Source organism: Sminthopsis crassicaudata, chromosome 2 (assembly GCF_048593235.1).
Source record: "Sminthopsis crassicaudata isolate SCR6 chromosome 2, ASM4859323v1, whole genome shotgun sequence".
In the NCBI taxonomy this organism is placed as follows: domain Eukaryota; kingdom Metazoa; phylum Chordata; class Mammalia; order Dasyuromorphia; family Dasyuridae; genus Sminthopsis; species Sminthopsis crassicaudata.
Window position 1 is genome coordinate 151853226 of NC_133618.1, and position 12143 is coordinate 151865368.

The 12143-nt window shown below is 37.5% G+C and overlaps 1 protein-coding gene across 2 annotated transcripts in view; it reads left to right on the forward strand.

The window, feature by feature from the left end:
- The first annotated feature begins 3759 nt into the window (after window positions 1–3759).
- NINL (ninein like) overlaps window positions 3760–12143 on the forward strand; it is a 157079-nt gene continuing 148695 nt past the window's right edge. For both annotated transcript variants that reach the window (XM_074287699.1, XM_074287700.1), the window contains exon 1: window positions 3760–4041. The gene's annotated coding sequence lies outside the window, so the exon portion shown is untranslated. The remainder of the gene's footprint in view (window positions 4042–12143) is intronic.

Consider the following 12143-nt stretch of genomic DNA (forward strand, 5'->3'; position numbering starts at 1 on the left):
TTATCATGCTGCACAAGAAAAATCAAATCAAAAGGGGAAAAAATGAGAAAGGAAAAAAGAAGCAAACAATAAAAGGTGAAAATTCAGTCTCCATAATCTTCTCTCCAAATAAAGATGGTTCTTTCCATCATAAATCTATTGGAATTAGCAAACTACTTAAAAATAACTTTTTATTTTTCAAAATATATGCAAAGTTAGTTTTCAGCATTCACCCTTGCTAAACCTTGTGTTCCAAGTTTTTTCCTTTCCTCCCTATCTTCCTCCTTCCTTGGACAGTAGCAATCCAATATAGGTTAAACATGGTGTAATTCTTCTAAACATATTTCCATATTTAGCATGCTGCCCAAGAAAAATCAGATCAAAAGGGAAAAATTGAGAAATAAAAAAACAAGCCAATAACAACAAAGGTAAAAATATTATATTGTGGTCCACATTCAGTCTCTGTAGTCCTCTCTCTGGATGCTGATGGCTCTTTCCATCACAAATATATTGGAATTACCTCAAATTACCTTGCTCTTGAAAAAAGCCAAGTCTATCACAATTGATCATCACATAATTTTGTTGTTGCTGTGTACAATATTCTCTTGGTTCTACTCACTTCACTTAGCATCAGTTCATGAAAGTCTCTCCAGGCCTTTTTAAAATCATCCTGCTTATCATTTCCTATAGAACAATAATATTCTATTATATGCATATACCATAACTTATTTTTTATTAAAGTCTTTTAATTTTCAAAATATATGCATGGATAATTTTTCAACATTAATCCTTGCAACATCTTGTATTCTAATTTCCCCCTTCCCCCCCCACTCCCTCCCCTAGATGGGCAAGAAATACAATATATGTTAAAGATGATAAAAATATATGTTAAATCCAATATTTTTTACATATTTATACAATTATCTAGCTGCACAAGAAAAATTAAATCAAAAAGGAAAGAAAATGAGAGAAAAAATAAAATCCAAGCAAACAACAAAAAGAGTGAAAATGCTATGTTGTGATCCACACTCAATCCCCACAGGCCTCTCTCTTGGTGTAGATGCCTGTCTTCATCACAAGATCATTGGAATTGGCCTGGATCATCTCATTGTTGAAAAGAGCCACATCTATCAGAATTGATCATCATATAATCTTGTTGTTGCCGTGTACAATGGCCTACTGGTTCTGGTCATGTAAATGTCTTCAGGCCTCTCAGAAATCATCCTGCTGATTGTTTCTTATAGAACAATAATATTCCCTAACATTCATATACCATAACTTATTCAGCCATTCCCCACTCAGTTTCAGTTCCTTGCCACTTCAAAAAGGGCTGCTACTAACATATTTAAAGATGGAGGTTCCCTTCCCTTTTTTATGATGCTTTTGGATTAGGGATCCCTTAGAGACACTGCAGGATCAAAGGGTATTCAGAGTTTGGCAAATTGCTTCTTAAAAGGATTAAGTAGCAGCCTCACTTTAGATTCTAACAGTAGTTACAAATTGAGTTATTGAATGTCAAAGTGCACTGGGAAGGGGATTAGAAGTAGAGAGAGAAGGTACCCCAGTACCATAGTAAAACATAGTTTAAGAGTCCAAAATGGAATGTGAATTAAGACAGGGCTACTGCGTAGGTGAGTACTTCTGAAGTGTGAATTCCACAACTAAAGGGATCTTCCAAAATGGAAAGTTTTTTCTGGAGCATAACAGAGGAATCTGGATTGCAGCCTGTTGAGAAATGAATATTGAAGAACTAAATAACATAATGAAGTGGTTTAGGAGAAAGAGAATTGAACTAGGAAAAAGGTTGTATGGTCAGGGGCAAAAATGCTGGATTTGGAGTCAGAGGACCGGAACTTTTTTATTTATTTCTGATGTACTCAGGCAGTACTGTTCTATTTATTCATCTGTAAAGTGAAGTCAGACTAAATGATCTCAAAGGTTTTTTATCAGCTCTATATCCATGACTGGAAACCTAAATTGTAGCTGTGTCATTAAAAATCTGAAAGCCTGGAATTTAAAGTCTCTGAGTGCAAGAACAGTTTTATTTTATCTTTTTATCTCCAGGCCAAAAGGAAGCACATAAGAGTGACTAGATACTTGATCTATGAGTCTGGAGATTTTGTTTTTCTTTTTTTCTGGGAGAGGGGGAGATGGGAGGAAGAGGAGAAGGAAAAAGGATAGATTTTCATTGATTAAAAAAATTTAAAATTTGTCACATCTTTATTAAAAAACAAAACAAAACAAAAGACCAGTGGCTCTCTTTAATTCTACCAGAATTAAATAGCAAATCTTTCGTTCAGTTTTTAAAGTTTTTCAGACCTGATCCCTTCTGACTTTCTAGTCTTCTTTTACATTACTCTCTCCTTCAAGCATTTTACAATCCAGTAACACTAGCCTTCTCAAGACACTTCATCTCTATACTCTGGGCATTTTCACAGGCTCTCTTCCATGTCTGGAATTCTCTCTACCTTTCTTACTGTCTCCTGACTTTCTTGGCTTCCTTTAAGTTCCAGCTAAAATTTCACCTACAGTAAGAAACCTATCCCAATCCCCTTGAGTGCTAGTGCTGCATGATTATCTCCACTTTATCATATATATATATATATATGCACACACATATATCTTAATTGTACATAATTATTTGCATGTTATCTCCATCAATTAGATTTCTCATGATCAGGAACAGTTTTTTGCCTTTCTATCCCCAATGCTTAGCATAGTGCCTATCATACACTGAGTGATTAATAAGAGTTCAGTGCTCCCAGACAACACTCAAAGCTTTACAGAACAGATGTAGCTATGCAGTGATGGAACATTACTTGAAATTTCCTTCTGCTACAAAATCACCGATGTAATCAAGATTAAAAACAAAACTCCAATAGTGCCTATAGCATCTAGAAATATATGAAGAATTAATGATTTTTTTGTTTGGTGGAAGAGAGATGATAGCCCTGGGTTTTCACTAATGTGAAGAATTCCTGATATGAAAACACCAATTCAGATCATCAACTAGTCTGTAACTTATCATTTTAGAGAATTTCGTGGGAGAGGACTGTGAGATTAACTTGCCCTTGATCATACAGCCAGTGTGAACCAGATCAGAGGGAGGACTTGAACCTGAAGTGTCCCTGACTCCAAGGCCAGCCCTGTGTAATATACCAAGCTGCTTCTTGGAGCCTGGAATTTCACAAAGAGAAGCTCTTGGTGCAAACTTCCTCCATTAATGCAGATCACAGACCATTTATATAGACAGTGGTTAAAAAAAAATCTGATTTGAATTTAAAGTTAACCAACTTCTTTGCTTTAAAGTGAGGGTGCTCACATCTACCTTTCCTAGCTCATAAAGGACCTGAGAAGACAACGTACTTCAAAGTACTTTGAAATGACAAAGCTCTCTTCTCCCAGAAAAACATTGTATCTCCAAAGTGAGTTAATAAGTTTCCAAAGTTCCAGGGAAATCTTTCAGACCGCTAGATAGACTAATGCCAGTTCTTTCTAACAATAAGGCCCAGAGGGGACTCACTCACTACTCGAACTCTTGCTTTCCTATGTTTCTCCAACTCCCCAGTCCCCAGCTTTCAGCCACCCTTCTGTTATCCTAGAGAATCAGGAAAAAATGGGAAAGGAGATGCTGTGTGCTGCCCCACCTAGGGAGCTCCCCTTCCCGCGGGGAGGACTGGGTTTGTGCCTTTTTCCTGCCCTAGTCCCTCTCTCTTTCTCCAGCCGGGCTGGAAGGAGGAGGGAAGAAGAGGAGGCGGGAGCGGGGGCGGGGGCGGCGCCAGGCAGCCCGGAGGGGCTGGGAGTAGGGGACAGACACACTCGCACACCCACACAAAGAGCGGTTTGGAGCTAAGATACCGCGCGCTACGCCGAGGGCTGGCCCGGGGTCTGGACTGTGCCTGGACTCGTCGCCCCCAGCCTCTCTTGCCCATGGCTCCGAAGGGGCCTCCGCTCTAGTCCCGAGCCCGAGATCCTAGGGGGCCGACATGCTGCAGCTTCCCCAAGAGGGCTGATCTAGAAGAAAGAGCGCCCGGGAGTGGCGAGAGGCGGGGGACACCTGAGGTAAACTGAGCCGCCCTGGGGGGCGGATGTTGAGGGTTGAGCCCCAGGGAGAAGGGAGAAAGTGCTCCTGCTCTCGGTTTCCCAGTAACAGAAAACCTTTGACCTTGAGTTGGTGGACGACGGGAGGGGTGGAGTGTAGGGAAGAGATGTTCTGGGACCTGGAGACCATAAACCAAAAAGAGGGATGGAGAGCTTTATGGATCCAATTTGTTGCGGAGGAAAGAGCACCCGAGGGCGTCCCCCTTTCCTTCCTACGGGAGCCTCTTCTTTCTATCTCTTTTCTAGTTCTGGGCGCATCCCCTCCTCAGCGTCTTTTTCTCCGCTCTTTCTTTTCGGATTCTCCGACGTAGAGGCCGCTTAGAAAGTTCCTGCTGAGTGAGTAAGCTTGTCTGTGTCTGAGGGGCTGAGGCTGTGCGTGGGACTCGGGGTTGTCGCCCAAGTTCCGGCTCCTTCTCCTCCACGTGCGGCTAGCGGGGTCCACTTTTGCGTCTTGCATCGTCCCAGAAAGCTGCCTGCTGGCCGAGCGTGGGACCACCCCTTTCCTCTCCTCCCCTCCCCCCGTCATGCGCCCACCATAGCTGTCCCAATACTGATAACTCGGGCATTTGACTAAACCTTGTCTTGGCCCAGGTTTTCCTTCTGGGAGCGCTTCTCTTTTTTAGAGAGAACGCTTTCCACTACCCATCCCAAGAAAACTCCGATCCCCCTGAGGCCTGAGTAATGTGTATTGCTGTCAAAACGGACTGTCTGGTTTCCCCATAATCTTTCTATTAATAGTCGGGAAGGTGATCAACCAATTGCTGCTTACTGAATGGAATTCTCTCCACGTTCGTTCAAATTTCAGTTGCAGAAGAGGGGGAAAGAATAATAGCAAACAATTAGTGTTTTAAGAGTTTCAGGACACTTTCCGAACATTTAGTTTTATCCTCAAAATTATCCTGGCAACTAGGTGTTGTTTTTATGCTCGTTTTTCCGATGAGGAAACTGAGACAGAGAGCATAGATTCGGATTTATCCTAATGTTAAATTCAGTCCTGTCCACTAATTGCCTGAAAAGATCTATGAAGAACCCTTGTAATTAAAAAAAATGCTGTGAATCTATAAGAAAGCATCACTTGTTTTGCAGAGTTATCACCTTAGGGACTCAAGCTTGCCTACTGTTTAATTGCTGGGCTCCTATGTTACAGAGGCCTCTTTCCTTCATTCTTGAGTATCTCTTAATCTTTATAAATTAACTGATTCTTAATCCTAATCTGTCATTTTTCACTTAAGAGAAAAGGTTGTAATACTGTTTTTAAAAATGACTATATGGAAAGGTATTGGTAGAGCAAATTCTTAACCTTTTTGTGTCATAGACCCTTTTCTGGGGTCTTATTGACTTCCCTGTAAAGCTTAGGGAGTCCTCAGAATAGTGTTTTAAAATCCATATAATAAAATATATGCATTTACAGAAGAAATCAATTATATTGAAATACAGTTGTCAGAAAATTGAAACTAACAAATTTACAAATGTGAGTTAAGGAATTCCTGTGCTTGAGTGTCCATCTCTGCCTTATAGTTTCTTGGAAATGAGCAGCTTTCTACTTTTCATTTATTAGGTTAAGTATGGTGTATACCATAGTTGATTGCTTTGGGGGCACAGAAATGTTTCTAATGTGTTCATTTTTATAAAATATTCATTGTCATAATGTTAAGTGTGTTTTCTATTATTAAATTTTTTGGGGATTTTGATAAAGTTATAAAGAATTGGCAGTGTATTTTAAGTTCCCTAAAATGGTGTACTTAAAGTCCTTTCCAAGAATTGACTTTTGCAATGATTTTAGTGTTCTTTTTTTGTTGTTGTTTATCTAAATTTAAGAATTTGGTGCAGGGGTTTTTGATTTGTTTTCACATTTGAATTCGTAATGCTAACTTTGTTAACTTCTACTGCAAAGACAGTATCTCTTGCATCATCTGAAAACTTTTTTCCCTGGGGGAAAAAATGTACCAAAAAAAAAAAAAGATAGTTGTGCATTGATTGGGCAGAAGTATAATGTTAATGAAGCTGAATTAGTTTCATTTTTAGACATTATCCACATCATCCACAAAAACTGTGGTATTATTTTACAGTTACTACAATGTGGTGACTTCTGCTGTATCCAAATTGCTTTTCTCATCTTTTAAAAAGCACACCTTCAAAATAGTGATAGTATGAGAATTTTTGTATTCTTTGTAGCAATGTTGATCATTGTAAAAGGTTTATGTATGACTGGATAAAATAATAGTAGAAATTCTGTAGGATCTTTTATTTTTTCAAGTTACTATATTATTATGGGTTAGCTTTCCTTCTGGGAAATAGCATAATTTAGTGGAAAAAACATTAAACCATGGAATTAAGAGACCGCTGAGTAAAACATTGTCCGTAGAGAGTTGACCTCAAAATGAGGCAAACCTGGGTTCAAGTTAGCCTTTGACATTTACTGTATATTGCCATAGCTTTGGGTTAATTGGCAGAGATGGTGCTGATCTGCATGGGTGAAAGGAGTTTTTCTCACCTAGAGTTCCCTTTACCAATGAAGTCACATGGCTAGTCACTATACCTACTAACCTTCTGAGTGGTTCAATTTCCTTTTCTACAAAATGGAGGCAATAATTGGCCTTCGTTCAAGGAGAAACCCCTAGTATTCAGAAAATATGTGAAAATGTTTTAACCCTTTGAGACTATAAAAACCTTTCAAATCTATTATAAAGGAACATACAAGAGCATATCAAAACACCTTTGTTTTCATATTGGAATTTTGTTATAAAAATATTGCTTGTATTATAAATTGGAAATGTTTTTGTTCTAATAAAGCTAAGGATGTTTTCTTCCCAATCCCATCTCCTCAAATCCTCCATAGGAAAGTTTCACTATCTTTGTATGGGTATGTCTGCCTCTTTGGCACAATCTGTTGAAAAAGTTCATTTTTGTCAATATATGTACTTTAAAGGTGCTTGGACAGAAGCTATGTTAAAATAAATCCATAAGGCAGCTTCTGCATTTTTTTCCCCTGCTTCCTTGGAAGTAGGTCAGATGAATGATCCTCTTGATGGAGAGGAAAGGACAGGAAATTACTTCTTTAGTACTAAAAAAAAAAAAAAATGATGGGTAGGCATATTGAGAACTGCTTCAACCCCAGTACTTTCTGTCTATCTTTTGAATGTATTGCTTAATTTCATAGGCTACATCTTGCTCTTAGGCCCGGTCTCTACCCTCCCTTCGTTCTTGCTCCCCATTCATTTTCAAGTTCCATGCTGATCTTCATACCATAGTTCTTTTACCCAAAACAAATACTTCAGTGCTCTTTGTTTGTTTAAGAAATTAATTGCAATCCAGGATTCATATGCATCCTTTGCATACCAAATTCAAAGAAGGAAGAAAAAAAAAAAGAATAAGATGATCAGGTTGAAAACCCAGTAGTTTTCCTTGCTGTATATTCAGCTGTAATCCATTAGTGGCTTAAAGTGTTGTTTATATTAGTGAATAAAACTGGAAATTCTGTATGAGAAGGGTTAGAAATGGATTTTAGTTAAGATTCCATAGAGATTAAAGAATAATAATTCAAATCCCTTTTGGCAAGTTTCAGAAAACAGTAATTTACTTCAACAATCCTTAAAGTTCATATATCTATATTTGTATCTGTATATACACACAGATACATGTTTGTTGTTTTTTTTTTTTTCTCCTGAGACAATTGAAGTTACATGACTTGCCCAGGGCCACACAGGTAGGAAGTATTAAGTGTCTGATGCTGGATTTGAACTCAGGTCCTCCTGACTTCAGAACTGGTACTCTATCTACTACTATTCCATCTAGCTGCCCCTGATCCATTTATGTTACATATTATTATTACATATGTAACACTTCATATGAACAAGTAAATGTATATATGTTTAGCAGACACAGCATCATATATGCATATATCTCTTTTGCAGATAATTGATTTTGTACATAATTTGTACATAATTGTTTCCATGTTGTTTTCTCCATTAAACTATGAGTTCTTGAAAGCAGGCTTGGTTTTCTGCCTTTCTTTGTATCTTCAGCCTGACACAGAGTAGGTGCTTTACAAATGTTTGATGATTGACTAATTCTATATGTATATGTATGTATGTATGAATATATGTTATATGCTCAAATGTTCACATATATATGTAAATTTTTGTTGTTCGGTCATGCCTCACTCTTCGTAACATCTTTTGGGGTTTTCTTGGCAAAGATACTAGAATAGTTTGTCATTTCTCTCTCCAGCTTATTTTTACAGATGAGGAACTGAAACAGAGTTAAGTGACTTGACCAGGGTCATATAGCTAGTAAGAATCTGAAGCCACATTTGAACTCAGGAAGATGAGTCTCCCTGATTACAGGCCTGGTGCTCTGTCCCTTGTGTCACCTAGCTACCCAATATATGTGGTGTTAAGTATTTATTAAAACAATTATTTTAAAAATGTTTAACTTTGCTGTATTTTTATTGCTCCCTTATTTCCTTCCAGCTGGGAAGTTTACCACTATCTACCACATCATCTCTATTCCAGCTTCTCATTGGATAGAAAGTTGGCATATAAGGGCAATGCTAGCAAATTAGAAATGCAGTATGCTAATAGGGCTATATACCAGAAGCTATTTCCAGACTCTTGGCTGTTATATTCTAGAATTTCATCATGGGAGGAAATCAGGTAGTGTCACTGGGCTGCTAGTTTGCTTCTTCCTCTTGTGGTTTTTCAGTCATGTCCAACTTCCTGTGACCCAATGGAGATTTTCTTGGCAAAAATACTGGAGTGGTTTGCTATTTCCTTCTCAAGTGTGTCCCCATTTTATAAATAAGGAATTGAGGCAAATAGGATAAAATGACTTCTCTAGGGTCATAGAGCTACCAAGTGTCTGAACTCAGATCTTTCTGACACCAGGTTATGTGCTGTATCCATTGCACCACTACTTGCCTTCTCCTTCCTCTTAGCTTTCTTGAAATATAAAAGTAGCCAATAAACCAGAAGCTAGCTCAGTACTAGACTTTGGCCCAGGCATTCAGTGCTTAGTCTTATTTCTCCCCTCTCATCTGAACTTTTAAGGATACACACATTTTAAGGATTGAGTCTAGGAGGTGCTTTAGTATCCAAAGTGGAAAAACAATTTTATGTTTATTATCATTGCCATAGTTAGAACTATAGATTTAAACCATAAAGGCCATCTAATCCAATTCTCTTTTTTAATAGATGAGTAAAGTAAGTCTGAGACAGGTTAAATGACTTGTCCATAGTCTCTTCATTCTCATGCATATGTAGCTTTGCCCCTTTGTCCCCATCCTGGACAGTAAATTACACACAGTACAGCAATGCTATCTCATCTAAGCTTTTCCATGGTCCAGTACTGTCCTTCTGTGCATAGTGGGTGCTTTATATGTTTGTTTAATTGATATCTGTTCTGATTCTATATAATAAGGTCCAAGTGGAAGGGCAGTGACTTGTTTGTTTCTCTGAGTAAGTCTTGTGACAGAGATGTGCCTTCAGGAATTGTTAGGGAGGACAGGTGCCTCATTACCATATTACTTTTTTTTTTTATTATTAGTGCTAGTACCTGTACCAGTCACCAGTTTGAAGAGATTGATGGAGACTAAGTTTGTTCCTAGGAGCCTTTTGCTTTGTGAATGTGTAAATCATTCTGAGTAGCATTATATGATCATATAATATGGTGCAGTGAAGAGAATAATAGGAAAATCTAGATTCAAATCTTCCCTCATTTACTACCTCTGTAACCCCTAACAAATCACTTAACCTTATCTTCAATTAATAAGGGCCAATAATAACATCTACATTTTAAGGGTTGTTTGGTGAGGGTTAAGTGAAAAAATGTTTGTAAAGTTCTTTATAAATGTTGTGATGGGCAGGTGGTACTATGGATAGAGTGTCCTATCTGGAGAGAGTAAAGATCTGAGTTCAAATTTGGCCTCAGACACTTAGCTAGCTGTGTGACCCAGGACATGTCACCCAGCCCTGTTTGCCTTCATTTCCTCATCTGTAAAATGAGCTGGAGTATTCCTTGGAATATTCCTTGGAAATTCCTTGGAAAATCACAATGGGATAACAACGAGTCAGGCACAGCTGAAACTACAGAGATAGACTCCCAGTACAGCTATAGCTGAACAATTTATTACTCTCAAGCCAAACTGGTGATGAGTCTCTCTGGAGGGTAGGCTGACCAATTCTCAAAGGAGGAGAACAAAGCCTCTCATTAGACTCATCAGGTTAGTAAGACCTGGGGAAGCTTGTCTGTCAGAAAACTAGGATCACCTTCATGCCACAGGGAAGCATTATAGTAAGACTTTAGCTGTGGAAAAATTATGATTAATAAAATCATTAACATGAATGAACCACTGGATAAACCCATTAGACTCGTGTAGGCTGGATTTCCTTGAAATCATCAAAATTACTGGACATTAGAGCATAGTTAAGTGATGCAGTGGATTAAATCAAGAAGATTTGAATTTGAATATGGCCATCTACTCACTAGCTTACTAGTGTGACCCTGAGCAAGGCATTTAGCCTTTTTTTTTTAACCTCAGTTTTCTCATCTGTAAAATGGGGATTATACAGTATCTAACTCACAGCTTGTTGTGAGAATCAAATGAAATAATCTTGTAAATCTTGTAAAAAAGCATTTAACACAGTGCCTGGAATATAGTATATACACAATAAGTGTATATAAATGCTAGTTGTTTCTGTTAGCTGGAAATGTGACATTAAGGACCCTCTAGTCTACTTAAGGTGCTTTTTTTGTATGTTATAGATCCCGTGGATAATCTGATGAAGCTTCTGGACTCCTTTTAAATGCATAAAATAAAATACATAAAATTACGAAGAAAACTGGTTACACTGAAATATAGTTATAAATTTTATAAGCAGTACATTTTTTTTCTTTTTTTTCCTTTTTTGATCTGATTTTTCTTGTGCAACATAATAATTGTAGAAATATGTATAGAAGAAGTGTACAAGTTTAACATATATTGGATTACTTGCCATCTAGGGGAGAGGGTAGAGGAAAGAGGGAAAAGATTTAGAACACCAGGTTTTGCAAGGATCACTGTTGAAAAATTATCCATGCATATGTTTTGAAAATTAAAATTTTAATAAAAAATTTAAAAGTAAGGTTATTGACTCCAGGTTAAGAATCCTCAATCTAACTAAAAACCCCTCATTCTAAAGATGAGGGAACTAAGTTAAAATTTCCAGTACTTATTTTGTAACCACTTCACTCATTCCTAGCTGAAATTTTCAGTAGATATTCAAATATGTAGTAGGCTTCCTTGTGGTTTTTCTAATCCTGGGGTTATTTCTAATCCCAGAGAAATTTTTCAATACAACTTTTCTATTCTGAACTTTTGTTTCTATTGTGAACTATTTATGATTTTCTGTGTACTATGGCCTTGATGATTCAGGTTAGAGTAAGTTTTGTAATAAGGCACTTATCAGAAAATTATTTATTCCTGATGGCTAGGAACCAAGCATATTCAATAAATTAAACAGCTAAACTCCTCTACTTCCAACTATCTCCTATCTCTTTTGTGGATGTCACAAGTTGCCTCACTCAGGTTAATGTTACTTGAAAATGCTTCCCCTCCCCCATCCTGTGCATCTCATTTTATTAGATTCCTCATCCCTAAGTCTTCCTGTGGATTTTGGTGAAATATCATGGCTAGAGTATATTAAAGCTAGTTGTCATTCTGGATTTGTATCCTTAATTTAGTTCTTCTTTTACTAGGGACTCTTAGAAAGAAATTAATGCTTGTATCCTTTCTCTGTGATTATTCTAAATAGGAAGGTGGGTAGAACAGTGGATAGAGCATTGGATTTGGAATGAGTAGATCCTGAATTCACATTTGACTTCATACACTTAGCTGTGGGACCCTAGGTAGTCACTTAATCCCTAAGTGTGTCAGTGTCCTCATCTGTAAAATGTGGATAATAATAGCCTTTACCTTTCAAGGTTATTATGAGCATAAAAGGAGATATTGTTTCTAGCATACTTCATAAATTTAAGGTACTATGTAAATTGTGGATGTTATTACTATTAATTTATCTTTGCATATT